General features: G+C 36.8%; 1 long non-coding RNA gene across 3 annotated transcripts in view; it reads right to left on the bottom strand.

Annotated features, from left to right (window-relative positions):
• Positions 1 to 1,324: 1,324 nt before the first annotated feature.
• LOC140512555 (uncharacterized) overlaps positions 1,325 to 17,597 on the bottom strand; it is a 31,347-nt gene continuing 15,074 nt past the window's right edge. For 2 of the 3 annotated variants that reach the window (XR_011969811.1, XR_011969812.1), the window contains exons 3-5: positions 11,127 to 16,664; positions 10,669 to 11,017; positions 1,325 to 8,208 (exon numbers count right to left, since the gene is read on the bottom strand). This is a non-coding gene — a long non-coding RNA (uncharacterized lncRNA). The remainder of the gene's footprint in view (positions 8,209 to 10,668; positions 11,018 to 11,126; positions 16,665 to 17,597) is intronic. The other variant, XR_011969813.1, reaches the window with a different exon arrangement.

Here is a 17,597-nt window from a genome sequence, read left to right on the forward strand (position 1 = left end):
AAAACAGAAGCTTACTCTCTTACCATTTGGCTTGAGGAAATGACATTCTCACTCAGTTTGGTATGAGAGTATATCTTGCAGTACAGACGGGCAGGGGAGAAGAGGATAAGTGGAGTGAGGAGGATGATAGAAGGGAGGGCAAATGTGAGAAGGGAGTAATCATAAGTAAACACTTTTGGGGAGGGACAAGGTCACAAGAGAAAGTAGAATACATGGGGGGCAGGATAGGATGGAGAGAAATATAGTTAGTATTAAACAACATGACTATTATGGAAGTCTTTTGCAAAACTACACTTCTACAGCCTATATTGAATTGTCTGCCTTCTCAGGGGGGAGGTTGGGAAGGGAGAATTGGAGAGAAGTTGGAATTCAAAGTATTAGGAATGAATGTTCTTGCATACAACTGGGAAATAAGAAATACAAGTAGTGGGGTATAGAAACTTCTCTTGCCCTACAAGAAAAGAGAGAAAAGGGGGATAAGAGAAGGGATGGGTGTGACAGAATGGAGGACTTATTGAAGGAAGGGGTAAACAGAATGCAAGATATTGAGGGATGGGTGTAGGGGAGAGATGGGGAGAAAATATGGAAGTCAAAATTTTGTGGAAATGAATCTTGAAAACTAAAAATAAATAAACAATAAAAAGAAAAATGTGTCTGGACTTTGGAGATGTATTACGTAAGCAACAGCAAAGAGGCTGATGTCACTGAATCACGGAACATAAGGTCAGAAATGAGGTGTAAAGACTGGAAAGGGATTATTAAGGAAGGTTATGAAGACACTTGCATGTCAAAAAATTTATATTTGTTCAGGAGGTGAAGAATCAGAAGATTATTGACCAAGGGTGGACATGGTCAGAGCTGTATTTTAGGAAAACCATTTGACAATTGAGTGGAAAGAGACTAGAGAAAAGGAGACCTATGAGGAGGTCACTGAAGTAGTGTAGACTAAATGATGAAGGCTTAATATGGTGACTAGGTAACTAGAGACAAGTGTTCAATGCACAGATGAAAAGGGTAACACTTGGCACTTGATTTGTTATGTGAGGTGAAGATAGGGAGGAGGATAATGATAGTTTTATGAGCCTATAAGAGTGAAACAACAAGAGGGAACTAAAGGTGATGCTTTTAATAGGAAAACTGGATAAGTGAGATTTGGAGGAAAGATGATAATTCTGTCTTGGCCATGTTGGTTTTGAAATGTCTTGAAGACATTCAGTTTGAATTGGTGATGTCAGAGTAAAACTCATGAGAGCGAGAGAGGAAGGGAAGGGGAGAGAGAGAGAGAGAAGAGAGAGAGAGAGAGAGAGAGAGAGAGAGAGAGAGAGAGAGAGAGAGAGAACAGACTGGGTCTGAGTATATAGATCTGGGACTCATATTCAAACAAATAATCATTAAGTCAGCTCCCATTGGAGTTGAATGTTTACCAACAGAGAAAATGTAGGGAAAGAAGTCCCAGCACAGCATCATATGAAAGGCCCACAGTTAGGAGGCATAATATGGAAAATGAAAAGGAGACCTAAAAGGTCAAACAGGAAAACCAAAAGAAGGAGCATTGACGAGGAAACGATGGTGACGATTATCAAATGCAGCAGAGAGGACAAAATATATGAGGACTTTAAAAAAAAATATTATCAAATTTGTCAATTAAGAGATCATTGATCATTTTGGAGAGAGCAATTTCATTTTGTAATGAATTCAGAAACCAGATGGAAAAACTTGAGGAATGAGAGGAAATTAATGTAATTAGCTTTAATTCATAACCTTTTTGGCAGTTATTGAACTAGTACAACACAGAAATAGTGCATTTATTGTAACCCTTGGTGCAAAAGAGTTCATTGGCTGGGTTGCTCAATGTCAGAAGTTGGACAGAGTTGGTGAAAGTGGGAGAGAAGAGAAACTCCTAATCTTTAAACTTCCAGTTTTGGGAGAAAACATGTGACATTCTAAACTTTTTCAAGGTTGATGAAGAGAGAAAAAAGACTGGGAAGAAACTGATATTGTGAAGGAGCTATCAATCTCTTTCATGTCCTTAGCCCCAGTTTGACACATTAGAGACTTCAGGAATTTCTCTTTAGGAGAGATCTGAGGCTCTCTCTCTTGGTTGAGCTGAATTCTTTTAATCCCAAAGGGAGGAATCATCTACTGTGTATATTGATTGTCATATATTCTACATATTTTTTCTCTAATTTCCAATTTGTTAAATTGGATAAATGGATGTATCTGCTATGCTATATCTGTCCATTGTGAAATATACATTTGGTCAGAATGGGGTCAAACTTGGAGATATGTATATGTGTGTACGCACACATATACATACATATGTGCATACTTATATGCGTGTGTGTATGTGTAGATATAACTAAGTGTATCTTCATATACATGCACTAGTGAATGCACACATCCACACATTGTGTGTGTGTGTGTGTGAGAGAGAGAGAGACACACACGCGCGCGCACACACACACACACACACACACACACACACACACACACAGTGCTTGGGACCCTCCTTCCCATTAAGGAATAGTTATCCAAAGTGAAGCTGAGAGGGTGGAACCAAGATGAGCACTCCTGCTGAACTCTCCTAACATTCCACACTAAAAAACTTCAAAATAATTCCTCAAATTAAATTTTGGAGTAGTATAGCTAACAAAAGCTCAGGGTGAAATATTTTTCCAGAACAGGACAACTTACTTAAGAGATATGAAAAAAGGTCCTTGACATTGGTGTGGGTGGCATGCAGGAGTGTAGCCGTGTTGTCAGATCTTTGGTTTGAAGGTTGTAGCATTGACTGCGTCTTTCTGCATCCCAACACCTTGGAAACCCTAAATTTTCACAAAGAATCATTTGTGAAAACAGCAGACTGAGAAAAAAATGAGCTAGGGACAGCTCTCCTACTTCCCAACTTTAATATAAAGCGTTCAAAGTCAATAAAAAGGCTGGAAAAATGATCAAAGAACAAATAAAGACCCTGACCATCAAAAGGTGCTTTGGCAATGGCTAAGATCAAGAACAAACTCAGAAGCCATTGGCAGGAAAAGATTTGGAAGCAAAGCCACAAAGAAAAAATGCAGACTAGGCACAAGCTCAAAAATAATTTCTCAGTGAGCTAAAGAAAGAGCAAAAGAAAAATTATGTTAAAAATCAAGAAAGAATGGTAGAGCAAAAAGAGGGAAAGACATGAGAGCGATGCAAGACAATTATGAAAAAATAAACATTTTGGTAAAAGATGAGCAGAAAATAACGGTTTGAAGGAGGGTGAAATAACTTACAAAACTTAATTGAGCAAGTTGTAAAAGAGATACAAAACTAGGCTGATGAAAAAAAAAAAACCTTTTAAGAAGCAGAATTTCCCAAATGGAAAAAGAGCCTTAGAACCTCACTGAAGAAAATAATTCATTAAAAATTAGAATTAAGGAGCAGCTAGATGGTACAGTGGATAGAATACTTTCTTGCCTTCAAGACTGGAGGACCTGAATTCAAATTCAGCCTGAGATGCTTACTAATTCTGTGCCCCCAGGTTATTCACTTAACCCTAATTGCCTCAAAAAAAAATAGAATTGGACAAATAGAAGACAATGGCTCCATGAGACATCAAGAATCAGAATAAATCCAAATGAATGAAAATGTATGAAAAAATGAATATTTCATTGGAAAAACAACTGAACTGAAAAGTAGATCAATGGGAGGTAATTTTAAAAGCCATAAAACAGAACCTAAGCACATTTGAAGAAATTTTAAGGAAAATCTGTCCTGATATCCTAGAATCAAAAGGCAAAAGAGAAAATCAAAAATAAATTCAGGGATCATCTCCTGAAAGAAATATGAAGACAGAAACTCCCAGGAATATTTCTGTCAAATTTCAGAACTGCTAATTCAAGGAAAAAACAACACCAAGAAAAGTACAGCAATGTATCACAAAGATCAAAACACTGTGATCAGGTGGAATTTATACCAGGAATGCAGAACTGGTTCTATATTACTAGAACTATAAGTGTAGTTGACCTCTAAATAACAAAAACAACCAAAACCATGTGGTTGTATGAATGAATACAGAAAAAGCTTTTAACAAAATTCATCCATTCCTATTAAAGACATCAGAAAGCATAGGAATAAATGGAGCCTTTCTTAAACTGGTAAGTAGTATCACTCTAAAACCAAGGGCATACATTTGTAATGGAGATAAGTTAGAAGGCTTTCCAAGAAGATCAAGTGTGAAGCAAAGATGTCCATTATAACCACCACTATTCATTATTATACTGGAAATTGTAGCTATAATAATAAAAGAAAAACAAATTGCAGGAATAAAAATAGACAGTGGGGAAACAAAACTATTGTTCTTTGTGGATAATGAAGAACTAGACAATCAATTAAAAAACAAATTGAAATAATTAAAATTTCCAGAAAATTTTCAGGAAATAAAGCAAACCCCAAATAAATCATCACCATTTCCAAATTTTACCAAGAAAACCCAGTATTAAGAGGAAGGAGAAATTCCATTTAAAATAACTACAGACAGTGTAAAATACTTGGAGTCTACTTGAAAAGACACACTTACAAAACTATATGAATACAATTTTAGAACACTTTTCACATAAAAACATCTAAATAATCTGGGAACTATTCATTGCTTATGGGCAGGCTAAACCAATATAACCCAAAAGACAGTTCTACTGACATTTATTTATTCGGAGCCATACCAACCAAATTACCCTGTTATTTTATAGTGTTGGATGAAATAGTAACAAAATTTGTGTAGAACAACAAAAGGTGAAGAATATCAAGGAAATCAATAGAAAATACATGCAGAAGGTAGCATAGCTATACCATATTTAACTATACTACAAAGTGACAGTCATCAAAACAATCTAGCATTGGGTAAGACAATAGTAAAACAGTGTTAAAGATTAGGTGCACAATAGAGGGAGGTAAATGACCACTGTCATCTAGAATTTGATAAACTCAAAAATTCAAACCTTGGGGACAAAAAGTCATTATTTGACCAAAAAGCAATTCTGAGCAAACTGGAAAGCAATTTGGCAGAAACCAGTCATAAAACAATATCTCACACCGTGTCCTGAGAAAAAGCTGAAAGAGAAAGGTGATATCATAGGCAAATTAGGGGAACGTGGGACAAAGTTACCTGGCAGATAAGGAAAATTTTATGACCAAAAAAGCAATAGGTAGCATGGGAAGTAATATGGCTAATTTTGATTGCATGTAATAAAATTTTAAACAAATAAAACTAATTTAGCCCAAATTAGAGTTAAAGCAGGAAACGGGAAAATATTGGACAGGAAGTTGCTTCAGATAAAAGTTTCATTTCTCAAATATATGGGGAACTGATCCCAATCTATAGAAATAGGAACCATTATCCAGTTGGTACAGACAAGTTTTCAGAAGAATAAATCAAAACTATCAAGAGTCATAAAAGTGCTCTAAATCACTAAGAATCTGAGAAATGCACGTCAGAACAAGTCTGAGATGCTTTCCAGACTGGTTAATATGAGAGAAAGCAAAAATAATAGACGTTAGAGGGGATGTGGAAGAATAGTTACACTAAGGCACTATTGGTGGAGTTATGAAATGGTCCAACCTTTTTGGAGAGCAATTTGGAATTAAGACCAAAGAGCTATCATCCTGTACAAATTCTTTGACCCAGAAGTAGAAGTACTAGGTCTATAACCCCAAGAGATCAAAGGAAAAGGAAAATGATTTATACAAATTTATACAAAATTATACAAATTTATACAAATACAAAAATATTTGTAGCTGCTCTAAAGGTGGCAAAAAATTGAACATTAAGAAACTGCTCATAAGTTGGGGAATGACCGAACAAGTTGTAGTATATGACTGATAGAATACTATTGTGCTATTAGAAATGATGAGCTAGATGGTTTTAGAAAAATCTGGGAGCTGATGAAAATGAAGTGAGAAGAACTACACAGTACTGTACACAGTAATAGCATTATTGTGACATTAATCAACGGTGAAAGACTTGGCTACTCTAATTAATATAGTGATCCAAGGTAATTCCAAAAGTCCCATGATGAGAAATGGTACTCACCTCTAGAATGAGAACTGGTTAATTCTGAATGAAGATTGAAGCATATATCTTTTCACTTCATTTTTCTTGCTGTTTTGCAACATAAGTCATGTGAAGATATTTTACATGATTTCAATGGCTATCATATTACCTTCTCAGTTAATGGGGGGAGGGGAATGAAGGGAAGGAGAAAACGTTGAACTCAAAATAAATTTTTTTAAAAGCGTAGCTTAAGCCTAAAAATTATTTCCCCTAGACTTACAGTATTTAAGGAAGAAACTATACATCTTAACTGTTTCTAAGAAGAGCAGAGTCACTAGCTACTACCTCCAATCTCCTGCTTTCCTTCCTGGCAAGAATCAAAGACTCCTTGGAGAAGGATGGAAGGAAGAGATTCTAGAAATATCTGCTTTTGCCTCCCTGAAAGTCACATCTAGAGAGACCCACATAAGCTCTCATTACCTACATGGGTCAACCAAAAAGAACCCATACCCTATCACACTAGATTTTGGTGGAGAGTTTGATAAACTATCTCATGTTGTTCTTATGGAGAAGATCGAGAGCATAGTATAATCAAATGGCATAGCTAAGTTTAGAAGTGACATTAGATGACTTTGGAAAATTAATGACATCCCTCAAAGAGTATTTATTAATGAGCTGAGGTCAACCAGGAAAGAATTCTCTATTAGCATGTCCCATGCATCTTTGCTCAGTTTGTTTAATACTTTTGTCAATGACCCAAAGATATAGATGGATATGACTAATTTTTAGATTATTCGAACTGTGTTATATAACTAGCATAATGTAAGAAAAAGTATTCCTCCAAAATAGATCTTAACACAATACAATACAGGGATTGGATTTTTGAAAAATAAAATTGGATACAAATTTAATAAAATTGTAACCATTTGTACTTTCCATCAATGAACAACTCTACATGTACAAGTTAAGTAGGCATGGGTAGTAATTATTTGGGGGGAAAAGGTTTTAACAGAGTTTAAGTTTGAACTGAGTCAACACTGATATGGCAATCAAAAAAGGGAATGTGATTGAGCTACATTAAGGGAATTGTAGCTTTTAGTAATGAGATGTCCCAATGCACTCTGCACGTGTCAGATGACATCTGGAGCATTGGGTTCCATTCTAAGTTCTCCTTTTTTGAAAGGCCCTAATTAAGTTAGACAGCACCTAAAGAAGTGGAACCCGGATTGTAAATGGTAGTGATTCCATCATATGAAAGAATGTCAGTTGAACTGGAGATATTTAACTTGTAGAAGACAAAGCTGGAACACAATGTCTTTAAACAATTAAAACTGTGTCACATGGGAAAGGATTTAGATTGTTCCCTATGGCTCCAGAGGGTAGAAGCAAAATAAGTGGGTAGAAGTCTCAGGGACAAATTTGGACTTGAAATCCGAAAAAAAATAATTGTTAGAACTCTTCAAATGTGAAATGGTCTGCCTTGTGTAAAGTAGTGATTTTCCAAAGGCCACCTGACGTCCCATAGACTGTATCACAGTGGGGACTCTTTTAGGCATAGGTTTGACTACATAAAAACTGGGTTGTTTCTGAACATGTTGCTTCCGCAATTAGAATTCGAAGTCCTTGAGAATAAGTTCTATTTTTTGTCTTTCTTTGTATCACGAGAACTTAGCATATATAAAATGTGCTTGTTCAATTAACTTTTCTAAAATCTCTAACCAATGAAAGGGCACCAGACTTCGGGTTAGAAGAAACATTTGCTGACTTCAGACAGTTTCTTCTCTGGGCCCCACTTTCCTCATCTCTAAAAGTGGCAAATTGAAATATTTCTCTACAGATCAGTTTCTAGTTTTTAAGCTATGATTCCCCCCCCTCCCCCTGAAGCAGGAGCCTTCCCTCTCCCTTTTGTTCCCCTTACCCTCCTTCCTCCTTTCTCTTCTTTTCCCACCCAAACCATCACTTTCTAAATTATGTCGTACTCATCTGAAGGTAAGTGACCTTCTATGAGCTTTTAACTTTCAGATAGCCAAGCAACAGGCAAAGAACTATGAGCAAACAAAATATAATCAAGTTAAATATTAGATAAGGAACGACGGAAGTTACTTACCTGTAGCAGTAATGAGAAAAGCTTCTTGCAGAACATGGGATTTTAGCTGGGTCTCAGAGAAAGACTGGGAAGCCTGGAAATAGAATGGAAGAGAGAGAATTACAATTGCATTGGAGCTTTCACAAAGTAACCAAGCTGTTTGTTCCAAGATACCTAAGTATACCTTGCAAAAAAGTATTTGTTTAAAGGACTGATATTGAGCCACCTAAACCTATTGAATTCCTAATGACTTAGCTCCAGATGGAAATGTGTTTAAGCAGGACACAGTTTTGGTAAAATTAGGCAACAAATGAAGTGGATTGTGTGAAAATTGTACTTTATTCTGATCCTCTCCTTCTAATCAATATAGTTAGTAAATTTATACGTAACCACTATAAAGGGACAATACCAGGAAATGAGATTGCAAAGAGGAGCCTGAAAGTCATGTACAAGCTGTCTTAAAGGTCAAAGGAGCATGATTTTCAAATTGTATCATACATTAACGAAAATTTATATCTCCCTAACATGTGCTAGATCAGGGGAAACCATCTAGGTGGTGATGTCAAGGTTTTGATCCTGGAAATGTGAATTCCAGACCACATCCAGCCCCTGCAATTTCAGATCAGCAGAATATCCAAAGGGTGCTGATGACTTTCAGATGATGTGGATATGTCAATGAACTGTCTCCAAACTCTCATAGATAGTTGGTCTGTTTCCACAAAAAGAAAACTCTTGCTTCTTCCTCACCACAAGTAATCTTCCCTCTGAATCAGGTCCATGCTGGCCAACTCTACCCATACTTACATGAGTGATATTCTCTGCCTCTCCCCTTCCCTATCCTTCACTCCACACCACCTGCCTTCTTTCCACTCCATCCGTTTCCATGAGATCTGTCTATCACTCTTCACTATTTGTCGCTACCTTTACACGATTTTTTGCCCCCATACTCTGTTTAATTAAAATGTTATTGTCACCTCTTTTCTCCCTGCCAACTTATGGTGTTTTCTGGCAAGTACCCGAAACACTGGACATGCTTGTCCCTATTTCGTAATTTCATAAATTATCAATTCATAGATATTCAGCCCCACAAGCCTCCAGTGTTCTTTCCAGCATTGGTCCTTCTCTGATCACTTTCAGATGCCTAAAAAGCTAATGATGTATACACATTCCTTCCGTAACTTTCAAAACCTATTCTCTGGAAAGAATATGTTTCCATCAAATATAAAGGACTAATATTTAAAAGTCTTTATCTTTTAGGAGGTAATAGGGGTGAGGAGTTTTTTCTAATTTAATAGACTGACAAAGCATTTATCTATCGAAATAGAATTCTAGGTAGAATTTGAGTCCTGCATTTTTTGAGGTGGGGGAGGTATTTGGGGGCTTCCAAATGACACCAGAGTAAAATGATGGTGTTCAGAATGGAAGAAAGTTGGTTTCCTTGGAGTTCCTTTTGCTAGAAGTTATTTAATGTTACACGTCATGGCACTCCTGGGCTTAGAATGGAGAATTAATGGGAATGCTGAAGGTGAAGGAGCAGGTTTTGTTCAAGATAAGATTTTTCCAACAAAGGGTCCAAAATGGTTACCTTAAGAAGTAACAAGGTCTCCATCATGAAGAATGTTGTAGCAGATTTTGGATGAACACCAAATATATAAAGACTCGTGAATAAAATAAGGGTGGGACCGACTACATGAACTCTGAAGTTCCTTCTAATTCTAATCATTGTATTTTCAGATTCTATATATATTTCCCACTCCAAGGTATAAGAATATAATAGGTTTGTAATTTTCTTAGCTAAAGTTTGTAGGCTTTAAGCTGTAAAATAGAAGCATATAGTTCATAATCACACAAAACCTCTGAAAGCCTGCATCCTATCAAAAAAAAGCCCGGTCATATGTACTGAAATTTTTTTTCAAAGTGTTGAGAATGTACTTTATTGTTAAAGAAGTATGTTTTTTTTACACTGCCTTAACTGTGCTCCTCATAGACCACCCCATAAAAGAAAGCTCTTGATGCGGGTGGTGAATCTTACCCAAATTGAGTAGAATTGTACTCGTATATTGTTAGAGCTAGTAAAGGGTCCAATTCCCTCAATGGAGGAACAGGGAGGGAAAGCAATTTGCTCAGTGACTGCACCATGAGGTATGTCTTCTGCCTCCCAGCTCAATTATTCTCAGTGTAGACATCACATTTCTCCCTCTAGGACTGGGATGTGACTAGTTACTCAGTCACATGCGTACTCTTTATAAGTGGGTTTTTTTTGTTGTTGTTGTTCAATTTTTTTTCAGTTGTGCCTGATTCTTCATGACCCTGTTTAGAGTTTTCTTGGCCAAGATGTGGGAATGATGTGCCATTTCCTTCCCCAGTTCATTGTACACATGAGGAAACTGAGGCAAACAGGGTGAAGTGGCTTACCCAGGGTCGCACAATAATTATCTAAGGCCACATTTGAACTCAGAAAGATGAGTTCTGGACTTCAGACCAAGCACTCTATCCACTGTGCTACCTAGTTGCCTGAAAGGAGGTGGTATAACTTAAGTAAAATTTCCCTTACCTGAACTGCTAACTTCAGGATTATCAATGGTTCAGCTTTGCCAGGAATAGCATTCAAAGACTAAATCTTCTGGCAGTGATCCACTCAGTCGCTCTCCCATATATAACCCCAGGAGCACTTGTACATCATCATCTAAAGTGAAGTTCTAAAAACATAATTAATTTGAATTTTTATTTAATTTCCATGATACCATGCATGCAGTACAAATCAGACAAAGTGGTAAATCCAGAGCCCTCTGGTCTTGCATTCAAAGAAGTCTGCCAATAATAATGTTTCATGTGTATGTGTGTAGGGACTTGTAACTTTCAAAGCACTTTCTTTATTTTCTCAATCAATCTTTCCATCAAGCCTGTGGGGAAAAAAATGTAGAAGAGTCATTACTATGATGATTCAGCAGGTGAGGCATCCAAGCCTTCAGAAAGCTTAAATTTGAAATAATATAGATTTAGATGACCTACTTTTGGTGTTTTTCACTGAAGAAGGAAACTCAAATACTTCTCCATGGGCTGGTGTGGAACCAGCATCGTCAAATGAGTTTCCCAGAAATCTTTTCTTTCTTCTGAAACCCACTGTGAGGGAAGCAACAGAGTCTTCACTGCTGTTTTCATCACAGCTTAAGCTCCTGGTCACTAAACCAGTAGGAGTCAAAGGCCACTCATAGTTACTGTCTTCACACAGTGCTCCATTCTGCTGGCACCTGGATATACTCCAGTACCTGTGACTTTCATTGAATCTTGCAGCAGCCATACATTTGGCAGCAGTCTGATCACATGAGCACAGAAGCTTCTCACATAGACTCTGTCCTCTACCTAAAGAACCAAAAGCAAAAGAATGTACAATTCAAAATGTTATGCCCTTGTCACCAAGAATAATTCATGGGTATATAGTGAAACTTTACATTTTACCAAGGTTTTCCTTATAATAGCCTTGAGACACAGGTAGTTTGATATTATCACCCCATTTTAAAGATAAGGAAATTGAGACTCAGAGAGGGACATGACTTGCCTCTTCTTACAAAACAACTGGCAGTATCTGGATTCAGACTCGGATCTTCTCAGATTTGAAGTTGAGCACTCTTTCTACTTCATTATCTCTTACGGAAAAATTTGTTAATAAGAATGCCTCTTCTAGAGCAATTTTGTATTATATAATGTGTTGAAATGGAATCCCCTGCTAGATTATAAACCACCTGAGGAGTTGGAAGGGACTTTGGAGATAGTCCTGTCTAGCCTCTACCTAAATCAAAGCTAGCACCTATAGCAACTATGGTGACCAGATAGACTCTGCTTGAACATTCCCAGCCCATTTAAGCATGACCCTCATATTTAGGAAACTTTTATGCTTTTCCCACATATTCTTCCTTATAAATTGTACTTGTTAGTCCTAGTTTTGCCTTCTAGGGTCAAGTAAAACAAACCTTTGATTTCTCTTCTGAATGATAGCCCTTAATAGATTTGAAGATCCCTGTGTCTTCCTCTAATCTGGTCTTCTTTACTGCAGTCTAAACATCTCCAATTCCTTTAGCCAGTCATATAGTAGGGATTTCAGGTCCCTTACCATCCTTGTCACATTTCTCTGGACATACCCCAACTCAACTGAGCTCTTTGTGTTATGTGATGCAGAGAAGTAGACACAATACACCAGCTGTGTTATGACTGGTGTGGAGGAAGACAGAAAGACCACCTCCCTTACTCAGCATATTGGTCTTTCATAATTTATATCTGCCCTAGAATCAGGTATAGTAATTTTTACACAACAGGCACTGAATAAATTGTTAAGTAATTGAATTTATTGAATTTCAAGGTCTGATAGCAATGACACTTGCTCTGTTAGAACATAGTCATGTCTCAAGGCTTCCCTATATATTACATGGAGATTCACAGAGTTGTTACTAGGCTCAGATGAGAAAAGTAAGTGCAAAGGCACTTTGTAATTATAAAGTCTCCCCCCTACACCATGATGTACATTCCCCTCCTCCACTTCCCAGCTCTGCGTTTATGTGTTGTCTTCACACATTAGAATGTAAGGTCCTTGAAGGCAGCCGCCTTCTCTTTTATTGTATTTGTATGACTACAGCTTGGCACAGTACCTGGCGCATATTGAGTGATTGGTAAATGCTATCTCTCTCTCATCGATCCACCTATCTATCATTTATGTATGTATGCATGTATGTATGTATCATTTATTTCTGTCTATCTGATTGTCCTCTCTTTAAAGATTTACAAGAATGGAAACTATTATTATTTATCATACTATTATTATTTCACTTGGTAGCCGAACCTGCCTTTGATCTCTCAGATCTTTGACCTGATCCTGATTATCAGTATTCATAAAACAACCATTCCAGCCTTCTTTCTCTCTTACATATAGCCCTTGATTTAGCCCTATTTCTTCACTGATCATTCCATTGTACTTTTTCGACTCTGCATCTTCTTCACTTGCAAATCATGCTATTGCAGTGCCGCAAAATCTTTGCATTTGTAAATCCTGTCCATTTTTCAAAAGTCATCTCAAATCCCATCTCATCCATGAAGATTTTCCCCTATGAAACTTTTTAAGTCTGATCCTTACTTTTCACCTTTTGCTACCTGGCTTCTAGCCTTGTCGTTTAATTAAAACTGAGATAATTTTTTATACCAGGTTCAACTCCAATTTTACTTCTTCCATGAAGACATGCCTGATGATCTGAGCTGATCTCTCCTTTCCTTGATCATGTCAATACAATTCTACAAGGCTTCAGTAAGTGCCTACTCTGCTGGAAACCCTGTTTTTGCCACTCATTTGACCCTTAGTATAGGATGCTTGGTATTCTTAATTCTTCTTATTTGTGTATGTATGCTCCTTGATGAAAGGACTCATTCTATTTTTTTCTTTTTATGCTCAGAGTTGAGCACTGTGTAAAGTGCATGACAGGTACTGAACGAATGTTTATTGGTTGATTATCTCTTCTGCTAGATAACCAATGACTTAGGGCCAGTGGCTGTGACTTCTTGGAAGAATAGTCTCCAAGTTGGAAGGCATCACAGAGGTAGCCTACACCCTTCTATCCCTGAGCAGTCTATCTATCCTATTGCCTCTATAGATTCCTCAGTAAGTGGTCATCCAATTTTGACTTAAATGCTTCCATTGACAGGGAATTTATTATGTCCCAAGAAGGTGACTCATTCCACTTAAATTTCTAGTAAATTTTCCCTCAGATTTCTCCTCAATCTTCCTCTTTGCAATTTTCTTCAATTGTTTTTAGTTCTACCTTATTAGGTCAAGCAAAACCAGTATAAGCCTTCAATATTACAATCCTTCGTGTATTTGGTAATAGCTCTCATGGTCCACTGAAGCCTCCTCTGCTCCATTTTAGACGTTCCTACTTCCTTCAGCTGTCTTCATCTAATATCACCTCCTCTCATCGTATAATTGTTCGTAAGCCTCAGAGTGCCTCAAATACATAACAGATGTTCAGTGAATATTCTTTGGTTGATACACTGAGAAATGGTGCTTCCAGTAGGAGCTAATGCCATTGAAAATAACAATTGCATGGAATTAGGGAAGTTTAGAGTCATCTTCTCTTGTTTCTAAGTGAAGCATAAATATCATCACCATAAGATGATGGTGAGCATCCACCCTCCATTTGAAGATCAAAATTCAGAGCAAAATAAGCAGAATCGGGGGTAATAACATATACAATGATTACCATAACCTAGATAAGGTAGTCAGGCTCAGATCAGTCACAGTAATCAGTCTTTGGAGAGTACATAATGAAACACATCTGACAGGAAACTAAGGGACTATGGAGGCAGAATATACGTCTATTATTGGACCACTGTTTGGTCAATGGAAATAAATTAATTTTGATATATATAGAGGACTGGGGTGGGTGGGGAAAAATTATGTAAAAAACAAAGGCATCGGAAAAACTTTTAAAATTCAGTATAGTTAACATATGAATTATTTAGAGTTTTGTTAGAGCTCTTGTATTTGCTTTTCCCATATTAATTTTTCTTATGTTTATCTTATTGCATAATTACTTTATAAAATACTTGATGTTTATTTCATCTGTATTTATACATACATTTATACATACAAACACAAATATATTTACACATTTTTGTATATTTATTTTTTCTTTTGTTTATTTCCTATTTCTAACCAGATTATTCAACTGTTTGGAGGGAAGGGCCATGTGAACATGTAGCTTGTACTCAATGATTCCCAGCTAGCTTGACCTGAGCAACAGCCTCCGTGGGATCACTTGCATTGTATTTTGTGATTCTCACATATCACTTTGAATTTTAGACTCCTCTATAACTCACAGTCAAATTTCTTCCCTCGTTCCAATCACCAATGATGTGAAAAGCAACACCTCCAACAAAGCAAAACGTTTCTTGTTCAAAAGTATCAAGTGTCCAGGCACAAATTTGTTTTCTCTTTAAAAACAAACTCCTATGGCTCCTCCTTTATGGAAAAAAGCAATGTATAAATAATTCCCTCTTGTAAACCAGGCATATCAAAATAGAAACCCTAAAACTATATTCTATGAATCCCTGGGGTAGGTGAAACAGCCAAGTAATTCTCTGTGGGAAGAAAGTTAGAATGGTCGCCAAAAAAACCAAACCAAAACAAACCAAAACGAAAAACTGTCATCATTTTCTTCTGTACTGCTCTCTGTTCCAGGAGTGCACAATCTGTGTAATAACTAGATGCAGATATTGATTGAATATCTATTGGTGTCCCCACAATTGTTGAATACTTTTAAACAGAATGTGATGCAACCAACAACGTGATTGTGCGGTTAGTTCAGCAGAGTTTAAGTAGGATAATGTGTCCATTTGTACTCAAACTGACATTTCTGACAGCCAGTATTGCCAAGCACTATGCTATGTGACAAGGGTACAAAGTAAGGTAAAAAATAGCCCCTTCTATCAAAAAACTTACATTCTAATGAGAGCAATGTCAGAAAACAGGTGCACACAAGTTACATATGGAACAAAAAACACTTAATCTTAATGGAGAAACCGCTAACAGCTGGAGTGCCCAGGAAAGGCCTCTTGCAGAAGCATGTATTGGATATGAGACATGAAAGAAGTCATGGAAACTCAAAGTTGGAGGTGAGGAGGGTGAGCATTCTTATCATGGAAAGTAGTACGTGCCAAGGTAGGTGGAATGCCAAATGTGAGAAGCAGCCAGTAGATGTGTGTGGCTGGATTTAGAGCATGCCAAAGGGAGAAAAGTGTATTAATGTTGGGAAGGTAGGTTGGGGACAGGTAGTGAAGACTTTCAGTTTCAGATCGCCGTGGAATGACACATTTGAAATGTCCCGAGTAGGCAGCTGGTGAGCTGCCTCACCAAGCAAGAGAGAGATTTCTGCACAGAGGTGATGATCAAAACCCATGGAGGCTGATGAGGTTGCCAGTGTGGCAATATACAATGAAAGGGCAGAAAACCCAGGAGAGGACCTTGAGCTATGCAAGCCATGTAGGCATAAGATTTGTGAATGTTACTGTACCCAACACAGTTGAACAAAATGAGCATTATATAAGACAATAACCCTAGTTCTGATGCAGTTGGAGACATTTGGGCACCTAATTCAAGAATCAAAAGTGAAAGTGAACTCCTAGATGAATTGGTGGCCCTTTCTAGACCTTTAAAATCTCACTAAATAGACAGTCACGTTCATGTCTCTGAAGCATGATTTCTTCATCCGTAAAAGGAAGAGGTTGGCTTAAAAAACTTCTGGACTAGACAAGCTCTAAGGCCCAGGTTAGTGTAGGGCCTGGTACTTAGTAGACAATCAATGTGAAATGAACTCCATTTAATTAAAGATTCTTCCAGCTCTAAGAGTTTATGATTGTGTGCAGAGAGTAGCAGCTCTGAAGTCAGGAGTATCTATTTTCAAATACGGCCTTAGACTTTCACTAGCTATGTGATTTTGAACCAATTTTTTCAGTTAACCATGGAGATACTTAACCCTGTTTGCTTCAGTTTCTTCATCTTAAAATGATCTAGAAAAGGAAATGACAAACTGTTTCAGTGTCTTTGTCAAGAAAACCCTAAATATGATCAAGAAGCATCAGACATGACTGAAAACGACTAAACAAAAACATTGTCTTCCCAATAAGTTCAAAATAAGGTTGTTTTGTTCTCTTTGTTTGGCCTTTTTTATCCAGCAGAGAAGAGGAGGAGTCTGACATCGACAAGGAGGCAACATAGAAACACTAAAGACTTGTGATAAAAGGAAAGGCAAAAACATAGTCATTGTTCTCCAAGTGCTCACATTCAAATGGGAGACATAAGCAGTATATTGCTATGTACATACAAGTCATATGTAGTCTAAATGGAAGATAATCTTGAAAACAAAGAACCAGGACAGAGGAGGGGCAGACATAATTTGGGGAAGGGACAAAAAGGACTTGGATATGCTGGATTTGAACACTTCTCACATTATTTTCTTCACATACTTTGCAACTATCTAGTTCTATATAAACAGAGATCGTTTAGAACACGAATATTCCTTTGCCCACATTTGTAAATAAGTCTAGGGGGTATCCTAGTACTTCATGATGGGCTTTGCTGATAAGACAAGCTTAGGATTATTCATAGCAGAGGATTTTAACAAGGAATATATAAATCCCCAAGACAGCTATGAATAGATTTCAGGGGGCCTGTGGACTTGGATAGGATATATATACATATTATATATATATATATATATATATATATATATATATATATATATATATATATATATATATATATATATATATATATATATATATATATATATATATATATATACACATATATATAGTATATATACAATATGCATATATATACACATACACATCACATATATATACATACATACATATACACATACATACATACATATATATAATTCAATATAATTGGCTTTCCTTGTAGCACTTTGTAATTTA

This window comes from Notamacropus eugenii, chromosome 6 (assembly GCF_028372415.1).
Source record: "Notamacropus eugenii isolate mMacEug1 chromosome 6, mMacEug1.pri_v2, whole genome shotgun sequence".
NCBI classification, from domain to species: domain Eukaryota; kingdom Metazoa; phylum Chordata; class Mammalia; order Diprotodontia; family Macropodidae; genus Notamacropus; species Notamacropus eugenii.